Consider the following 19,078-nt stretch of genomic DNA (forward strand, 5'->3'; position numbering starts at 1 on the left):
TTCCTCCACTAAGGCGGAGGAGCATCGCCCTACTGCCCCAAAGGAAGAATACAATTATAATAACCTATCATTATTAATATTGTATTTTTCCTATGGAAGTCAGTAGCTCGCAGTGGGTCTGGGCAGCGCAGGGGGAATAGTGGTTCGCACTCCCTAAGTGCGTATGACTGCTCGGCCAGCCCTCTTGGGCCGGCCAAGCAGTCTTGTGCACTTTGCATGATCCCCACTAGGCTGCATTACAAAGCCTGAGGAGGAACATGCAAACCCTCCCTGTACCCGTCTGAGCGCCAAAACATGGCACTCAAAAAAATCACAACGCTGCATTGCAGCATTGTGATTGGCTCAGGAGAGCCTGCTGCCCGAGTGCTTTCTTCTGCTGCTGTCGACCGGTCTTGGGACCGGAAGATGAAGAGGACGGAGAAGAGGCGGCCGTCGTCAGTTCCAGGTAAGTTAAAAAGAAAAAAAATCATATTGACCCCTCGCCTACCCACCCCATCCAGTAGCAGCCACTAATGGACTTGTGGAGGTTTTTATGGTCTGGCTCGATAGCGCAGCTCTCACCAGACAATTATGTGAGTACCACTAGAGAAGCGCTTTGGCTCCATTCACAAGTTAGGAGTTTGGAGTACATGTTTTGATTGGGCATAAGTTATCTGCTCCCGCAAAAATAGTGTGTGATCTCCATCAGCCGTGATAGATTTGTTCATTTATCCGGCAGGCTGAGCTTGAATTTTCAGGGGCACACATGACATTGGAATGCTGTAAACGTGTCTTAGATAACTAGATAATTTATGGTGTTTGTCTTTCTCTGTCAGCAGCACAGATGGAAGGAGGACAGTCATTAACCTACATAGATATTTAGGTCTGGCTTAACAGTGCAACTGTCACCAGACTTTTTAAACTATACCATATTATTCTAAAGTACTTTCCTTCTATACAAGCACATATGATGTTTACTTGTAATGCTTCAAAATACCATAAAATATTCCTTTAAAGGCAGACCTATTGGCATTGCCAATGCTTTGTGTATAGAGTGTTGTATCAAAATGATCTATCACCTTTGTAATACGGCCAGAAATAAAGAGCAGTTAAAGATATTTTGTCAAGGCTCCGTATAGGCTACTTTGTACTTTAATATATCTGGCCACTGTTAGACCTGGCACCTTCTGGTGTGTTTCCCCTTTCTTTCTGCTTTCTGACCACCCAGTTTTGACTCGTTTAATGCCTCTGTGCACTTTCTCATAGTTTTTCAGTGTTGAAGTGCAAGTGTTCCAATTGTAAATTATATTATGGTTTGGTGTTTCCATGATTGGCATATTTGATTTACTGGTAAGTCCCTAGTAAAGTCCACCAGGAGTGCCTGGGCCTATAAATCAAAGGCTGCGAGTGGGCCTGCAACACTAATTGTGCTACCCACATGAGCAGACTGTCAAAGGGTTCTTAGACCTGCCACTGCAGTGTCTTCGCGCATTTCTTACTGCATTGTCAACTTGGCAAGTGCACTCTCTTGCCAAGTCCTAGCCTTCCATATTACTTCTTGTAAGTCACCCCAAAGGTAGGCCCAAAGTACCCGTATAGGCAGGGTGCAGTGTATGTGAAAGGTAAGACATTCCTGGTGTCCTGTATAGGCAGGGTGAAGTGTATGTGAAAGGTAAGACATTCCCTGGTGTGTGTGTGACATGTACTGATAGTGAAAATCTGTGTATTTCTTTTTTTGCTATTGATAGGCTATCTGTCCCATAGGGTATATTGGGAGTTTACTTATAACATCTTATAAGAAAAACTTCTCACTGGTACAAGATCGGAAGATGGCGTTTAGTATGCCTGGACTAAGAATATTAAGGTGCATCATTTAGTACAGATGTTTTTTATATTATGTGTTTGAAAATACCACTTTTAGAAATTAGGAATGTCTTGCTTAGCCATCCTGTGTGCCTTTGCTGGTTTGTGGATTGACTGGCTTTGAAGTGACTTGGACTGGGGATGTGCATTCTCTTCAGACAGCCACTGGGGGGCTTGAGGTGTGTCTTGCCTCTCCTGGATGAGTCAATTCTGGGCTGAATAGATGTGGGCTGCAGTTAAAGTAGTGGGAGGAGATTTCCTTGCACGTGAATGGCCTGGTCTGCCTTGGACAATGCTGTTTCCACCTCCTGCTGGGAAGTTGGGCCAGAGAGGACCAAACTGGTTTGGACTGAGCACAAACACTCTCTGCCTGATAGAACAGAGAGAAACGCAGTATAAATATTGGTGCCCAGACCCCAGAAATTTAGAACTCGCTGGAATCAAGGAACCTGCTTAGAAGAAGAGCTGGAAGAACCGCTGCTCTGTTGTTGCTTTGTTCGGTTGGCCTGCAGTTGCTGCTTCTGCCTTGGGCAGTGAATGGACTGGGCTGAGCTTTCTTAACTTGTGTTGAGTATGTCCAAGGGTTTGAAACCAAACTTGCCTTCTATTTACGAAGTCTCAGGGACAGGAAAGACTTCACTTACCTCTGGGTACCGCCTCTAGAACCGTGGGTTTCAGTTGCCATAGAGGGGGGAGAGCCAACTCCATCCCCCACTCCGTCGCTGGTTCTGAAGGCACCCCTGCATTGCAACCCTGGCCTCGCTGCTGCCATCAAGCCGCTGCTTGCATCGTGACTTGTGGGCACCCCACTCTGCACTGCGTGGCCTCGCTTCACTTCACCACCCCGGTCCCACCAATGATGTTGCTGCATGCTGACTTCGACACCTGTGACCGCACCATGGCTTGGGAGCACCACTCGGAAGTCTCAGGACACACTGCCTCATCCCACAGCGCAGTCCTGGCTGATCGATGCCAACTCTCAACATCCTGCTCTGCCGCCTGCACCATGATCTGTCAGTGCCGCAACGGGCATCATCTCACTCCGCACAGCAGCCCTGGTCTCACTGACGCTGCTGGATGACCGTCACTGTGCCGCTGCCTGCACTGCAAGTTGAGGGCACTGCAGGCCGCTACGCTTCACATCGCAACAGTTGCTATGACCAGCCTGCACCAACGTGATAGGCCGCAATGAAAAGGTACTGTTTACCAGTATGCTGACACCTTGACTGATGCGGTCAGATGGAACTGTTGGATTCTGTTGGTTTCAGCACCTCTGTAGCACTTGACAGAGCTACCGACTTCAAGGAATTGCATGGTTATTCTTGCAAAGTGCATATTTTTAAGTACTGTATGTTGGATTTCTATCAGTTTGGTCTTCTTTTGAATATATAGAGTACTGGATATTTTTTTTAACTGGCGTGGTGTCCTTTTGTAGTGTTGTCACTGTGTTGGTTATATGCGAATGCTTTACACACTGCCTTTGAACTAAGCCTGACTGCTCGTGCCAAGCTACCAAGGGAGAGCAGGTGTCATTTCAGTAGTGTATCCCCTTATCCTAAGTAGGAAGATGGGTCCCTGCTTGGACAAAGGTGCAAACCATTGCCAAGTAGAGACCCCCATTTCTAACAGCCACTGAACTAGTTGTGCCCAAACTTGCTTCACTCATGACTGTCACTTGTTTAATCACCAATAATCAAAACACAGAAATGCCAATGCTGATACCACTAATACAATCAACTTTACCAATCACTTGTGCCACTCATAATGATTGAAAATAATTTTTGAAATTATTTTTCAATAGATTACTTTTAATTTAGTATTTTAAATATACCACTTGGAATCTTTGTTCCTTTTGTATACAGATAGTCAATTTCAAACGGGACCAAACGACAATATTTACATTATACATATAATTACATCCATATACATTTGTACAAAGCAAACAAGGTACAACCCACTTTCCCATACAGTAAGTGCAATTCTAACGTTATGCCCCAGAAACGTATTATGTCGCATTATAGTCAGCTGCCTAGGGTTATAGGTGTTGTTGAATAATTGACCAGAGCTGCAAGCAAAGGCTTCTAAAGAGAGTGAGGGTCTTTAACTACCAATATATCCGAAAGCAGACTAGCTATTAGAACATATTACCTATTTAGGTTAGAATTTTCTAAAGTAAAAATGTAGAAAGCCTATACAAGCCTTTATTTGCTCTGAGCCACACCATTGTCATCAGTGGCACTCTCAAATCAAATTAAATCAGCTGTAATCGATTTCTATCTGGATAGTCATAAAATCATACATGTAAATACATGTATCAAGATTTCTGATATCATAAATAAAATACAGATTTAAAAACACGGACCAAAATCTTTACAATATAAAATGCACAGTAATGTCAGATGTGTTTAGTTTTGAAATAGTCATCATCATCAAAGCTTTATTTCGATATGTGTGATAAAAGCACATTTACAATTAAAAACACAGTTCATTAATAGTACATTTAAAAAAGATTACTTGTAAAATCCTTTTATATTACAATAAATAATTAAAAATATATTAAACTTTAACAGCTTTGTTGATATATAAGTATATAAAAAAAATTCAGCTTGTACTTAAATCATCAAATAGCCTTCAGCCTAATCTGCCAGGCCCAACTAAGAAATTTAGCCACCTCACACACTAAGGTTGTTCTACAATCAGCCTTAAGTATTCTAAGTGCAACGGAGTGGTCCCTAGTTCCAAGCAACAGGCACACGGGTTTGAGCCATTTCTGTCTAGGTTTTATATAGGCTGGGCATATAAAGAAGACATGAGCAATGTTTTCAATGACACCTTCACAATTTGGGCAATCAGCAGAGGTTTGATGCGGTGGCTTCCACTTACTGGTACGATCACGAAGAGGAAGAATGCCCATCCTGAACTGGATAAAAAGGGATCTATCTCTAGGTTTCTTAATAAAGTCTAAATAGGGCTCCAGGCGAGTCTTAGGCTTGTGCTGACAGAATACCCCAGTCAGCCTACCTTGGTTTGGGTCCCTCTGCTCCTGATCATCAACCCATGCCCAATAGGCTCGCTTAGTTTCAGCCTTGGATAGCGTTACCCCAGGCTCCCAAGCAGTTATAAGGCCCGTTGCCATGAAGGACTGGGTTTTTCTAAGACCCAGCGGTGCCAGGGGACAACACCTGAAACCTTCGTGGGTAACCTGTTCTGGCGTACAAATGACAGAGACACGGGACACTTCCTTCGGCGTCAAAGATTCGAGGTTTATTACTGCAGGGAACACAGAAGTCATGAGAAGTACATCACATGTAGGTTCACGGAGCCTGATTCGAATTGCTACTGTGGGTCGCTCCTTTTATACACATTTCTCTCATAGGTTTACATGATACACAAAGGTTTACAACTTGGTTCCCATCATAAACGCCAGAAGAGGTTGCTTTCATGTATTCAGGGCCCGGAACATAAGTACGGAAACATTTGGCGGTTCCCAACTGTAAAAACCCATCTTCCCACCATTAGTACATTCCAATTGGCAGTAAACAGATCGAAGGAGGAACAGAAACAGGTGCAGAGGAAGGCAGAAACAGTGGGGAGATCGGAAAGGGTGTAAAGGGGTGGTATCGGGAAACACGAGCTGCAGGCATCAAAGGGATGCGCCTAATGAGATGCACGGCTAAGACAATAGACCGGCACGGCAAGATGAGCCTCGAGCGAGGCCATCTGCCTTACAGTATCATCCCCCTCATCATAAAGACACTTTCAAAGGAAACGTGTCTTCTGCAAGAGTCTTGGGAATCCCAGGGTCGCGAAGCGGACAGCGTCCGTTCGCTGGCTACTTGAGGGCAAGAGACAAAATGGATGCCGCATCTAAGATGGAACCCGTGGGCTCGGATGTAGAAACCCACGAAACAAACGAACGGTTTAGGTTAGCACAGCGAAACTGTGTACACCCACTAAACTCGTTATTTGCGGTTCATAGATACTAGACTCGACCATATTCGTGCGAGTCGAAAACACCACTTACGATCGTCACGGAACCTCAGACGCTCCTTTTGCCCTCATGTAGGCAAGCACTAGTCAGAATCATATTCGATATTCATCAGACCATCTAGATGTTGCTGCAACATAATTCCATCCATCTGAGCTCCTTTGGTAACAGGCGGCTGTCTTATACACGTCGTAGCACAGAGGCCACATAAGGCAGGACCACACTGCACACAAAGGCAACACGTGAACAGAAATGCTACAACGACTCCGATGATCATCAGAATCTTCCAACCCCAAGTCGACATTAGGCCCCAAAACCACCCAAGTAGCGTCCAATCCACTACGTCCACGTGTATGGACTCAGAGATCTTATGCAACTTTGAGATGGCTTGATAGACAGTCGGGGCGTTATCTGGAATGAAAAAACAGCAGCTCGAATGGATCACCTTACATACTCCACCTCGATCTGCTAAAACAACGTCTAAAACCATACGGTTTTGTAACGTCATGAGCCTATCCGCCTGAAGTTCTGCGGTGATATTACCAAGGGCACTGGCAGTGATATTAGCTGTCGATTCCACCACTCGAGTCAACTGTCTCAGGTTCCTACTATTGACCATAGGCCCCCAAAACGGAAAGAAACCTTTGAAAAAGTCTCCTGCCTCTTGACCGGCAGTGTCCTCTTCGCTAATCACGCCCCTCACAATTCTAGTCTTGTGGTAATCTGCATCTACGGTGAACGTCGGAGGCAACAAATTTGCAATGTAACATGTGCCCGCAAAGTTGGAGGGCAACCACGTATACGCACGATCATGGCAGACAAAGTACGTGCCCTTGGCAGTCAGAAACACAGGGGACGAGAGCATCGGCAAGACATACGTCTCGGAGCAAGCACTCTCTCCAAGATGAGCTCTTGGTCTTCGGCCACGACCTTTTAGACAGAAATTACCAAGGTGGGGTACGATCCATATCGGAGACGAGCGTCTAAGCTGTCTTTCACCCACGAGCGCACTATACTCAGCCTCACTCAGGTCCTTATAGGCTCGCACCTCTTCCTCTGGGATGAGCAACGGCTCATAGATATCCCTATCTAAATCAGCGATCGCTATAGCCAAAGGCTTGTGGTACGGACCGGGACCAAAGTGGGAAGGACGTGGCTCTCGATTGGGGTAGGAATCTAGTGCACTTCGAAACATTGTTTGAAATGCTCGAGCTGAACCCTGGGAACTATAAGGAAGGACCAGGTATGGAATTCCCTTATCCGTGGTATGCGGCATTAACCCACACACCCAACAATTAGTAGTATTAACCACTAACTGATGCTGATGTAGGAGCTGAATGAAGGAATTATTTCTGAATTCCGCACGTCTAGCCTGCTCGTGTTGGGGTAGAATATGGAAGGAATGAGGGGACACAGTGGTGGTAGATTTAGGTCCAGAAGTAGGAGTAGGTATGGCAGAAGGCAGGAAGTACTGTATCATATAATACACCCCACCCGCCAATAACGAGGAAACAATTAGAAACAGAAGGAGCACCTGAAACATAAAGCATTTGGTACGAGTAATTTGTTGGAGTTTGAATCTTTGCGCCTGAGCTTTTTCCAAATCCACAAGCTTTGAAAACGCCATCCTCTAAAACCGTCCGCAACGTTTCTTGACGCACTTCGTTCTGTGTAGCAGTAGTCAATCCCCAGGAGTTCCCAGGAACCGACGGCCTTCGACCTAGTGTCAAGACCTACTAACCAGAAGGAAGTACACGCGCTGCCCTACGGTACACCTGGATGCAAGGTATCTTAATTCACAAATATGTACAAAGTCTCTCAGCTGTGGATGCAAAAACACAGATGTGGAAAAAACTCAATATTTACAAAATCACAGTTGTACGAGTGTTTAGACTGATCGTGGCAATGGGGTAACATAAATGTCGAGGAACAAAAGCAAATTTTATTTGTCCTTGGTATTAGATCGCAAAAAGTATCTGCTCTTTCCAGGACGTGTCTATTCGTCAAACAATGGATCCGATGAGGGAACAGAGTTCTGTTGATCAGTCAATTTTTCAGATCTTGAGCTTTGTGGTGACAAATGTTCAACAATGTCGTTCTGCTGCACTGAGGATTCTCCGACAGGTTGGGCGTCGCTAAAAGGTATGAAGGTCTGCAATCTTTCAGTTTCAGACGAAGCAATGCCTTTCCTCACCCACGAGTCCGCTGCTAAAGGTATAGGTACCTTTTTGGTGTGGGTGGCATGCACCCAGTTCTTCCGGCCTTCCAGACGGACAGCAGTTCTCGTGGCAAGGAGGACTTGGTAGGGTCCAGTAAAACGAGGTTCGAGATTTCGTTTTCTTCCAAAGTTCCTCGTCACCACCCAGTCTCCGGGCTGGAGCTGGTGGCCTGGACCCTCCGTCTGCGTCGGCAGTGCTTCAAAGACCTGTTGGTGAATTAACCTCAGTTTAGCAGTCAGATCATGAAGATAATCAATCAACATTGGGTACTCAAGATCAGAAAACACACTCGGTCTAGGGACCCCCCAAACATTCGCAGGACGGCCGAACTCTATTTCATAGGGACTGAGCCCTACTCTGGAGTGTACAGTCGCCCTTGTTGACAACAAAGCTAGAGGCAAAGCGTCAGGCCACGAAAGACCAGTCGTAGCCTGAATCTTCGCTAGTTTGAGTTTAAGGGTGCCATTGTACCCTTCAACTAAACCTGCTGACTGGGGATGATTGGCGCTATGGAATTTTTGATTAATTCCAAGGCCCTTACACACACACTTCATCACACTCCCCACAAACTCACTTCCGTTATCAGACCATACAATCTGTGGCATTCCATACCGAGGAAAGTATTCCTTCAGTAGGATTTTCGCAGTGGACAGAGCCGTATTGTCTTTGAGAGGGTAGGCTTCAATCCATCGGGAGAATGCGCAAACCACCACTAAAACGTATTTCAGGTTATTGCATCGCTCCATATGGATGAAGTCTAGTTGAATCACCTCAAAGGGACATGAAGGGGGAGCAAAATGGCCAGGAGGTGTAGGGGTTCCCTTACCAGGATTGTACATCATACATATCATGCAATTCTTCACCAATCTTTCAGCACACTTCGTGATACCATCATTCTTCCACACAGGAGACAACAACTTGCAGATACCTTTCGCACTAATATGTGCTAACCCGTGTGCCATCGTCACAACAGCTAGCACATACGCATCTGGCAACATCCATCTCTTATGCTCCGACAAATCAATCCAACACCCACTCGCATCCAATTTTCCCGTACTCTCTTTCCACTTCGTCTTTTCAGTCTCAGTGGCCTCATTCTGTATCGTTTTCACACTCTCGATGGTATCCTCGCACATACTAGTCTCTGTAGGCCACCTAACCAAACTCGTCACATACATTCTAGTGCTAAGGTTCCGGACAGTCTCCTTAGCAGTCTCATCCGCAAACGCATTACCTCGACCAACATCATCCGTTACCTTACGATGCGCACTACATTTGACAATCGCCACCTGCTTAGGTAACGTAAGTGCATTCAAAAGATCGTTCACAAGCTGTCCATGCTGAATCTTAGTACCATGCGATGTCATAAAACCTCTCTCTCTCTACAATCGTCCAAAGTTATGCGCGACACCAAAAGCATATTGGCTGTCGGTAAACACATTCACCGGTTTCCCTTTCGACAACACACACGCTCTAGTCAAAGCAATCAGTTCTGCAGCTTGGGCAGAGTTCTGATTCAATCTCGCAGTTTCCACAACAGTATTCAAAGTTACCACAGCATACGCAGTCGTCACATCACCATTCGGCAATTTAAAACATGAACCATCCACATACAAGGTCCCATCGGGATCTTCCAAAGGAGTGTTTTTAAGGTCCACGGGACCTTTTGTTTCCTCCTCAGTCCGTAAGTAACAGTCATGAGGTGTTACTTCATCTGACTCCAGACTAATTGGCAACAAAGTCGCCGGGTTCAGGACATTACAACGTTTTATCTGAATGTGACTTGCCAAAAGCGTCAACTCGTACCCAGACAACCTTGGACTCGTCAAGTGCTGAGTTTTCGTACGATTCAAGAGAGTGTCAACTGCATGCGGAACCATCACCGTAAGCATATTATCCATGACCAATCCTGCAGATTGTCGGATGGACACTGCAGCTGCCGCTGTTGCTCTCAAACAACTCAGCAATGCTCTAGCCACCGGGTCCAAGGTCGAGGAAAAATATGCACATGGACGCTGCTTACCACCAAAAGGTTGCGTCAAAACACTCAACGCACAACCTTCTCTCTCGTGAACGTATAGTGTAAACGGCTTGCTGTAGTCAGGGGTACCTAACACAGGAGCCGAACACAACGCGTCACGCAATTCAGAAAAACTTTTCTGACATTCTTCCGTCCATGGTAAAGGAGTTGGAACATCCTTGCACGTAAGAGCCACCAATGGTTTCGCTAGCAATGAAAAATTTGGAATCCATTGCCTGCAGTATGACGTGATACCTAAAAAGGCACGCACATCTCTCTGAGTTGTTGGCACAGTCATTCGGGCAATCGCTGCAATTCTCTCTGGGGTCAATCTTCTTCCCTCCTTTGACAATAAGTGACCTAGATAGGTTACTTCTTGACAACAATATTGAAGTTTAGAAGGAGACACCTTGTGATGCAAGTCACAGAGATGCTGCAACAACGATACCGTAGCAATTTTGCAAATGTCCTGAGTATCTGCAGCCACCAATAAGTCATCAACATATTGGATCAAGGCTGCACCAGCCGGCAACACAAATGCATCAAGTTGGCCTTTCAAGGCTTGACTGTATATCGATGGACTCTCACAGTAGCCCTGAGGAGCACGTTTAAACCGGAAGCTGCGGCCACCAAGAGAGAAACCGAAAAGGTCTCTACTCTCTTCAGCAATCGGAATGCTGAAGAACGCATTCTTCAGATCGATCACTGAAAACCAAGATGCAGAGGCTGGAATCAGAGTCAGTAGCGCCGTGATGTCAGGCAAAACAGGGAACTGAGGAATCACAATTTTATTTACCTCCCGTAAATCGATAACAAAACGATAAACAGGTGGTTTCGAAGGGTCAGTACGTTTCAGAATGGGCAGTACAGGGCTGTTGCACACGTTTCCCCGAGTCTCCTCAATAACATCTTTCTCGATTAGGTCATAGATGATCGCTAACAATGCTCGTTCACCATCAAGGGAGATACGATACTGGGGAATACGTGGCAGTCGCACGTTAGATTTCAAATGGACAACATAAGGGGAGATGTCAAGCAGGCCCACGTCATTGGGACCTGTTGCCCACAAAGATGCAGGAAGAGAACTCAATTCCGGTGGAAGCTTATCGAGAGACAAGTACATTGGAGAGATCCCTCTCTCACCCAAAGTAAGCTTCACTCCCGCAGGAGAACAATACAGAGTCGCATATAGACGTTTTAGCAAATCCAGACCCAAGAGATTTTCACCACAACCAGTGGTCAAAATCAACGGAGCTTGCAGCTCACGAGGCCCAATTGTAAGTGGCAAAGGGCACGAAACCGGATTGCTAACAGGGGCGCCAGAGAATCCAACGGAAACATTTGTTAAGCCAGACAAAGGTGTGCCAGGGAGTTTGGAATGCATTATGGAACTTTTCGCTGCACCAGTGTCCAACAGAAAAGGCTCAACGACGGCCGAGGTGGCAACTGCGACGTAAGGCCCTCTCTGATCAACCGGAACTGATACTACTCCCTCTCCTTGTCTATGGCTGTCCTAGTAATTACCATCGTCAGTTCCCTGATCGACGTAATAATCATCCACATTGTACTGAGCAGATCGCCCTTGCGACGATCCACGCTGATCAAAACAATTATTGGAGTCAGAAGTGTTAGTGGAACGATCGGTTTGAGCACCGCGACCTCTACCACGTGATGTCTGTTGAGAAACACCACGACCTCCTCTAGACGAATTACCACTATTTCGCTCATTGAGAACTGGACAATCGAATTTTAAATGACCCTCATTCCTACAATAGGCACACTGATTGTACCCTAACGAAGATCTCTGCGAAGAGGAGTAATTTCGTGATTGTGACCTATTAGACTGAGACTGCGATCGATTACGCTGTTGCGAGTCATTCTGATTCGAACGCGGAGGATACGCCTGTTGCAACAACACTTTAGTTTTGAGCTCTTTCGTTTTCTTGTCAGCACGATCGTTCTCCTCTTTCTCCCTATTCTCATAATATTGGGCCGTAGCCAATATTTGAGCAGAAGTAGAAACAGCCCACGCACTTTCTGAATTACGCAATTTGTTGCTTAAGTCAGGCAGTAAATTGGAAACAAACTTATCCACAAACAATCGCTGACCTCCTTCAGTGCCCATGTCTTGACCACAATGGTCAATGAAAGCCTCCTCAAATCTCGTAAAGAAATCAGAGACGCTCTCATCCTTCTTTTGTTTGCAAGCGGACAGTTTGTCCCAATTTACCTTCATGGCTGGCATAAGCATTTTCATCAGAGCGATAATTCTCTGAGGCAAAGCCGTAATGAGCTGTTCAGGTTTAGCCCCACCAATTTGTCGTGTGTCTGCCGCTACAAGAGCAGCCCAATCACCACCTAATTCTGCCGCATGGTTTTCTTGACGAATCTTTGCCCATACCGGTTGCGGAACTACGTTACCGAACAGCATATCAATGTCAGCGAGATTCATTATAGTAGCATCTACAAGCTGCGACAATTCCTTATAGTACCCTGCAGGATTTTTACGAGGGTCAGGCAAAGATTGCTTCACCTGCAAAACTTCTGATCGTTTCCACAGAAGATGGATCCATACTCTCTGGAAATGCGGCAGGATTGGTGGAACTTGAGCAGCATCACCCGGCATCCACACTGGTGGAACTTCGCGCATGGGATACTGACCAGGCGCGTCTAATGGTCCCTCAATGTCTTCCACAAACAATGCTCGAGGCATTATAGAGGGACGGAAAGATAACAACTGCTCAACAGCGCGTCGAACATTTGAATCGACTATCATTCCGCTCGAAAACTGGAGCTGCAGATTAGTCAAAGCAGTCAATACATCGTCCGATGCATCGGCCGATATTTGATCATGTAAAACCTTACACATTTCCTCGAAAACGTATCTTTGTGTCGGTATATTGAATTGACAAAACGTATCAAGCACCGCACGTGGAGGATTTCTAAGGGGGTATTTCATCCAAGCCATCGCCATATTATACAGTGCAGCACGTTCCCGATTACCGGGAAGCTGACTACGTCTTTGAGGACCGTCCGAACCAGCGGACTCAAGAATAGGTCCAAGAGAATTGAAAAAGTTAGCAGCTACAGAGGGGGTACGACGTCGGGTAGATGCAGAAGTATAACATAGGGGAGTAACAAGAGAAGAGTCGGAAGCAGACGAAACAGCAGGAGTAAGTAGAACAGGAGCAGCAGCGGGAGCAGGAGTATGAGGAAGTACAAGCGGTGGAGCAGTAGGAACAGCAGTAGGCAAGGGAGCAGGAACAGTCGGAAGAACGGGTACAGGTTGGGGAACAGGTACAGGAGCAGGTACAGGGGAAACCACAGGAACTGCGGTACCCTGTGCGTACGGAGGTGGGGACTTCAGAAGATAGGACAGTAAGGGGTCCTCAACTGATTCCTCTTTCTTATCCGACTCCGTTGGCAAAGCGGGGTAACATTTATCTATAGACATACGCTGAAGCCTATTGAAAACTTCCTTTTCCTTTTCCTCCTTATCTCGCTGAAACTGTTCTGCTTTCTTTACTATGGTAGCAACTCCATCTCTCTGATTACGTTTTGTCTGTCTGATTTCTTTCTGTTTGGCTTCTTTGCGCCATAACCGAAAGGCATCAAACATGGCCGGCCTTGATTTTTTCTTAAACAATTTAGCCTCGAGGTTATCTAAAATCGGGGTCTCGAAACTACCATGAGGTGGCCAACTAAGGACACCGTCCTTTCTAGTATAGCGAATCCAATATTCATTAAAGGTAATTGGACCTAACCCATGCTTGCTATATAATTCATAAGTTGGAGTTCCAACCGGAGGTATCGGACACGAGTCCTCCAGTCGGGAATCCGCACCACAACGACCAAAGCAACTGAACAAAGTACTACGGCCAGGCATCTTGCACACTAGCCGAGTTTCACAAACTTCAAGGGTTACGGGATTTACCAAGTCCCCGCAAAAAGCAAAAACCCTCGGTTTTTGGCGACTGCAGACGTCAAATATCACAACAAAGAACCAAGTACTAAGAACCACAAATGCAATGGAACCATGCAACAACTAAGCACCCACAACTAAGGACTCTGGGAGCGACCCACAAATACTTAACTCAAAGAGCGATGGCGTCACCAGGAAGGCCCGTCAATCGTCTCGCTGTACCAAGGTCTACGCCAGGCGCCAAAACAGGTCTACAGTCAGGGCAGCAGTCCGTCGCAGCCGTCAGGAGGCGGGAATCTTCGCGGGAAAAGTCGTCGGGCCACTTGTTTCGACAACAGGATCGATGAAGCGGGGTGCACCTTCCCTCGGAGATTTCACACAAAGTTCCTCACGATCGTCGGGCTTGGACCGGTACCACTGATGCAGCCCCACGTGGGGCGCCAACTGAAGGACTGGGTTTTTCTAAGACCCAGCGGTGCCAGGGGACAACACCTGAAACCTTCGTGCGTAACCTGTTCCGGCGTACAAATGACAGAGACACGGGACACTTCCTTCGGCGTCAAAGATTCGAGGTTTATTACTGCAGGGAGCACAGAAGTCACGAGAAGTACATCACATGTAGGTTCACGGAGCCTGATTCGAATTGCTACTGTGGGTCGCTCCTTTTATACACATTTCTCTCATAGGTTTACATGATACACAAAGGTTTACAACTTGGTTCCCATCATAAACGCCAGAAGAGGTTGCTTTCATGTATTCAGGGCCCGGAACATAAGTACGGAAACATTTGGTGGTTCCCAACTGTAAAAACCCATCTTCCCACCATTAGTACATTCCAATTGGCAGTAAACAGATCGAAGGAGGAACAGAAACAGGTGCAGAGGAAGGCAGAAACAGTGGGGAGATCGGAAAGGGTGTAAAGGGGTGGTTTCGGGAAACACGAGCTGCAGGCATCAAAGGGACGCGCCTAATGAGATGCACGGCTAAGACAATAGACCGGCACGGCAAGATGAGCCTCGAGCGAGGCCATCTGCCTTACAGTATCATCCCCCTCATCATAAAGACACTTTCAAAGGAAACGTGTCTTCCGCAAGAGTCTTGGGAATCCCAGGGTCGCGAAGCGGACAGTGTCCGTTCGCTGGCTACTTGAGGGCAAGAGACAAAATGAATGCCGCATCTAAGATGGAACCCGTGGGCTCGGATGTAGAAACCCACGAAACAAACGAACGGTTTAGGTTAGCACAGCGAAACTGCGTACACCCACTAAACTCGTTATTTGCGGTTCATAGATACTAGACTCGACCATATTCGTGCGAGTCGAAAACACCACTTACGATCGTCACGGAACCTCAGCCAGTAAAAGCTTCTTTATATTAGCTATCCAGCTAATTTTATGGGCTCCTCGAAGGTTCATGACCTCTCTTAGGCCATCGGCGTACCTTGAAAGCTCCAGGGTGCGCCATAGCCGGGCCCAATATAGAAGAGGGCGCAGGGTGGCTAGGTCCTTGATGGAACGGCGACCCAGATCACTCAAGAGCGGCTTAATAGGCGTACCCCTCGGGAGCTATACAAGCTCCCTAAAGAACTTGTTCTCTGCAATAACTAGGGCATCAACACAATCAAAGCCCCAAAGCTCTGCTCCATAGAGGGCACAGCCTACAGCTTTTGTAGCATAAATATCCAAAGCAGGAGCAATGGGCTTAGAAGTGGATGCACGGTGTTCCCTCCCTAGTACTCCAACTACCCTCTTATGGCTTAGCGCCATTTTATCAATATGTGGCTGCCATTTAAGTATATCCGAAATTCTAATCCCCAAGTAGTCGAACTCTTTCACACGTTCCAGAGACACCCCGTCAAGAGACAAGGTAGATCTAGACGATCTCCTCGGGTTTAAATAGAGAAGCTTTGTTTTAAATGTGTTTATGGCAAGGCCCCTCAGCTTACAAAACAAACAGAAGCGGTCCAACAGCTTCTGCAATCCTGCGGGAGATTTTGATACCACCAGCGTATCATCCACGAAGAGTAGTGCGGAGACTTTATCACCCACCAAGACCGGGGCATCAGCATTAATTTCGAGCAGAAAGGAAACTACACCATTCACAAATAGCGTGAAGAGTGTCGGGGTCAGTACGCAACCCTGACGTACCCCTCTGGTCACAGGGATTTTATCAGTTTTTTGCTCCTGTGATCCCCATCTAATACGGGCATAGTTTCCGTCATGCATACAAGCCAGGAGATTCAAAATGGGCAAAGGAATCCCCATCTCCTGCAGGACCAGCCATAGGCGGTCTCGGGGAACCAAGTCAAAGGCAGTCTTCAGGTCAATAAATGCCAAATAAAGACCGCCTTTGCCAATGGTAACCACCTTCCAGTGTAAGAGTACCAACCTAAATGCCTGGTCTATCGTGCTTGTACAAGCCCTAAAGCCCGCCTGAAAGGGTGATATAATACTGTTCTCATCTGCCCACAAAATAATCCTCTCCAGGAGTACCCTGCCAACCAATTTCTGCCCAGTATCTATAAGACTTATTGGGCGGTAGTTGGCAGGGTGCCCCTTGGGGCCCTTCTTGTATATAGGGATCACTTCGGCCCCCTTTCTTTGAAATAGGTAAAACACAATTTAAAAAAGAAAGATTTCTAATGCATCACAACAAGTCATGTTCATACACCAGACTGTCATGCGAGAAAAGTGCTTTCCTTTCTGTTAGGGCACCCCTAATAAATAGGAAAATCGCATGGCAAAGATATTCTGTCTTAAGGGTACATAAACATTTATAAGCTTCCTGATGCGTTATAAAATTCTTTGATAGCAATACAGGACATTGAAAACATTTTCCTAATTACACTATAAAATAAAATAAATTGTATTGAGGATCGCACTGACAGTCCATCACACGGTCCTTTGGGAGTCTATGAGACCACACCGCTCTTTTAGGGATAGCCACAAGATGATGTGCAATACCTAGTCAACATCTGGTAAGGTCGAATCTTTTGTGAGCATCTGTAACTACCACTAGATAACCCTGCATCCCCGGTTACAGAGGCCCTTCCAAGTATCTGATTACTGAGACTTTTTCCTTTCCATAATTTCTCTCTTGACTGCTCGCTTATTAGTGAACATAACTTTAACTTCTTTCTTACCAAACTGTAGTATGCTTACTGGGCTCTTGATCTGAAGGTCATCATCAATTTCCTTAACTAGCCTATTACCATGAACTGGCCATGGGATTTTATTACAATGTTCAATAGCAAGGCAATCATTAATTACTTCTTTTGAGAATGGCATGCCTGGCTTACTCCAAGACACCCCATGGGAGTAGTGCACTTTACAAATTTAATTTTAATTTTCTTGTCATTTCAAATATTGTACCAACCATTTATCATGCTCAAATCAATTATTTCCTCCAGAAAAGGTATGCTTAGTTCTCTATGAGTGATAATAGTAGGTGTGGTACGCGGAACAGCGAGGAGCCTAGCCCAAATTATTTTTTCCTTGATTTGTGAATTGTTATTCCCCCTCATAGCCCAGAGAGTTGCTCCGTAAGTGGCTGTTGGAATGCATTTACTTCTGTAGAGCTGCAGTTTTTTCTGATAGGTTTGTTGTGGACTTTGCTTGTAAACCCAAACAAGGCATTGATGCAGTTAGCGGATTTAAATTTGTTAGGTCCAAGTCGGGGTTCCAGGAACCAGAGTTTGAAAAGAGAAGTCCCAAATAAGAGAAGTTCCGTACTTCTAATAGTTTGTGATTCCTAACAAAATGTGATTTCTTTTTGGTACTGCTTCTTCTGCACACCATGTGTAAGGTCTTAGACAAGTTTAGTTTAAGGTCTTTGTGCTCCATATATGCAGCAAAGCCATCAATCAGTTTTTGAAGACTGTTTGTGGTTCTGGACATTAACACTACATCGTCAGCATATCGGAGCACTGGAGTGGGTTGGGATCCGATTCTTGGTGCATCAACGTCTAGCTCTTGAAGCTCCTTATCAATCCCATTCACATAAAGCGAAAAAAGAGTGGGGGCTAAAGCGTGCCCTTGTCTTACCCCTATTTTAATGCTAAATCTAGGGATGCACCCTCCCCCAGCCCAAATATTACACGTGAGGTCATTGAAAAAAAAAATCTTGGATAGATGGGCAACAATATCCACAAGGGCACCCATTTCAATCAAAGTCTTCCATACGGTAGTGTGACAATGGCGCTCTAAAAATTTCAGGGATCTAATCCCTATCTTCAAAATTACCGAGCCCCAGTAACAATAATTCTGAGGGGAAAAATTCTGGGGATATAACAATCAATCATAATGAGGGTCTTTGTCTCCTTTCTAGTAATGGCTTGATGCATCCAAGGTACTGTAAGGCACGAGATGTGAAAGATTTAGTATTAATATACAGTTTTTATGTTTAACATCAGGGGTGGTCTATATATTTCACCCCTTTTTTTAGAGGTTAATTTTGTCACTTTTGACATACTATGAATTCCCATTGGAAGCCCTCATTTTTGATAATTGTTCTTGCTGAAAAAGAATTGAAACAGAAAAAAACAAAAACAACATACAGAAAACTATGACGCAGATTACGAGTCTGCCGATCATAAGATCGCCAGACTCACAGTTGTGGTGGTCCATACGCCACATTACAGCTTCAAAAGTCATTGCGGCGGAGTACCACCTGCTGCGCCACAATGTAAGATGCTCAGCTGGACAGGCACAGCGAGTCCCGCTGAGCATATTATGAGCTCCGCCACTGCCAGCTATTTGATGGTGGGAGCCCACCATGAAAAGGCTGGTGTTGGATGGACAAAGGGGGCCATATAGGGCCCCCATGCCACCCCTTAAGGGGATACATTCAGGGGGGCACAGCATGTGCTCCCCTGACTTTATCCCTCCAAAGTTCCAGCAAGGCTTGGACTTCACCATCCATGCTGTGCTCAACGTTTATGCTGGTCTCATTGCGATGCCTGTTGTCGGGGCAATGGCATCGGAAAGGTCAAAGGACCGTCACCTGTACACGAGTTCAACTCATAATACAGCGGGCGTCTTGCATGGCTTTGGAGCAGCTTTGCCAGTGGGGAGCTGATGCAACTGCGCC

General features: G+C 45.9%; 1 protein-coding gene across 1 annotated transcript in view; it reads left to right on the forward strand.

Annotated features, from left to right (window-relative positions):
- The window catches only part of LOC147685082 (SCO-spondin-like), a 1,395,910-nt gene that overhangs the window by 812,518 nt on the left and 564,314 nt on the right, over positions 1-19,078 (forward strand). The window lies entirely within an intron of this gene.

The sequence above is a fragment of the Lissotriton vulgaris genome, chromosome 10 (genome assembly GCF_964263255.1).
Source record: "Lissotriton vulgaris chromosome 10, aLisVul1.2, whole genome shotgun sequence".
In the NCBI taxonomy this organism is placed as follows: Eukaryota; Metazoa; Chordata; class Amphibia; order Caudata; family Salamandridae; genus Lissotriton; species Lissotriton vulgaris.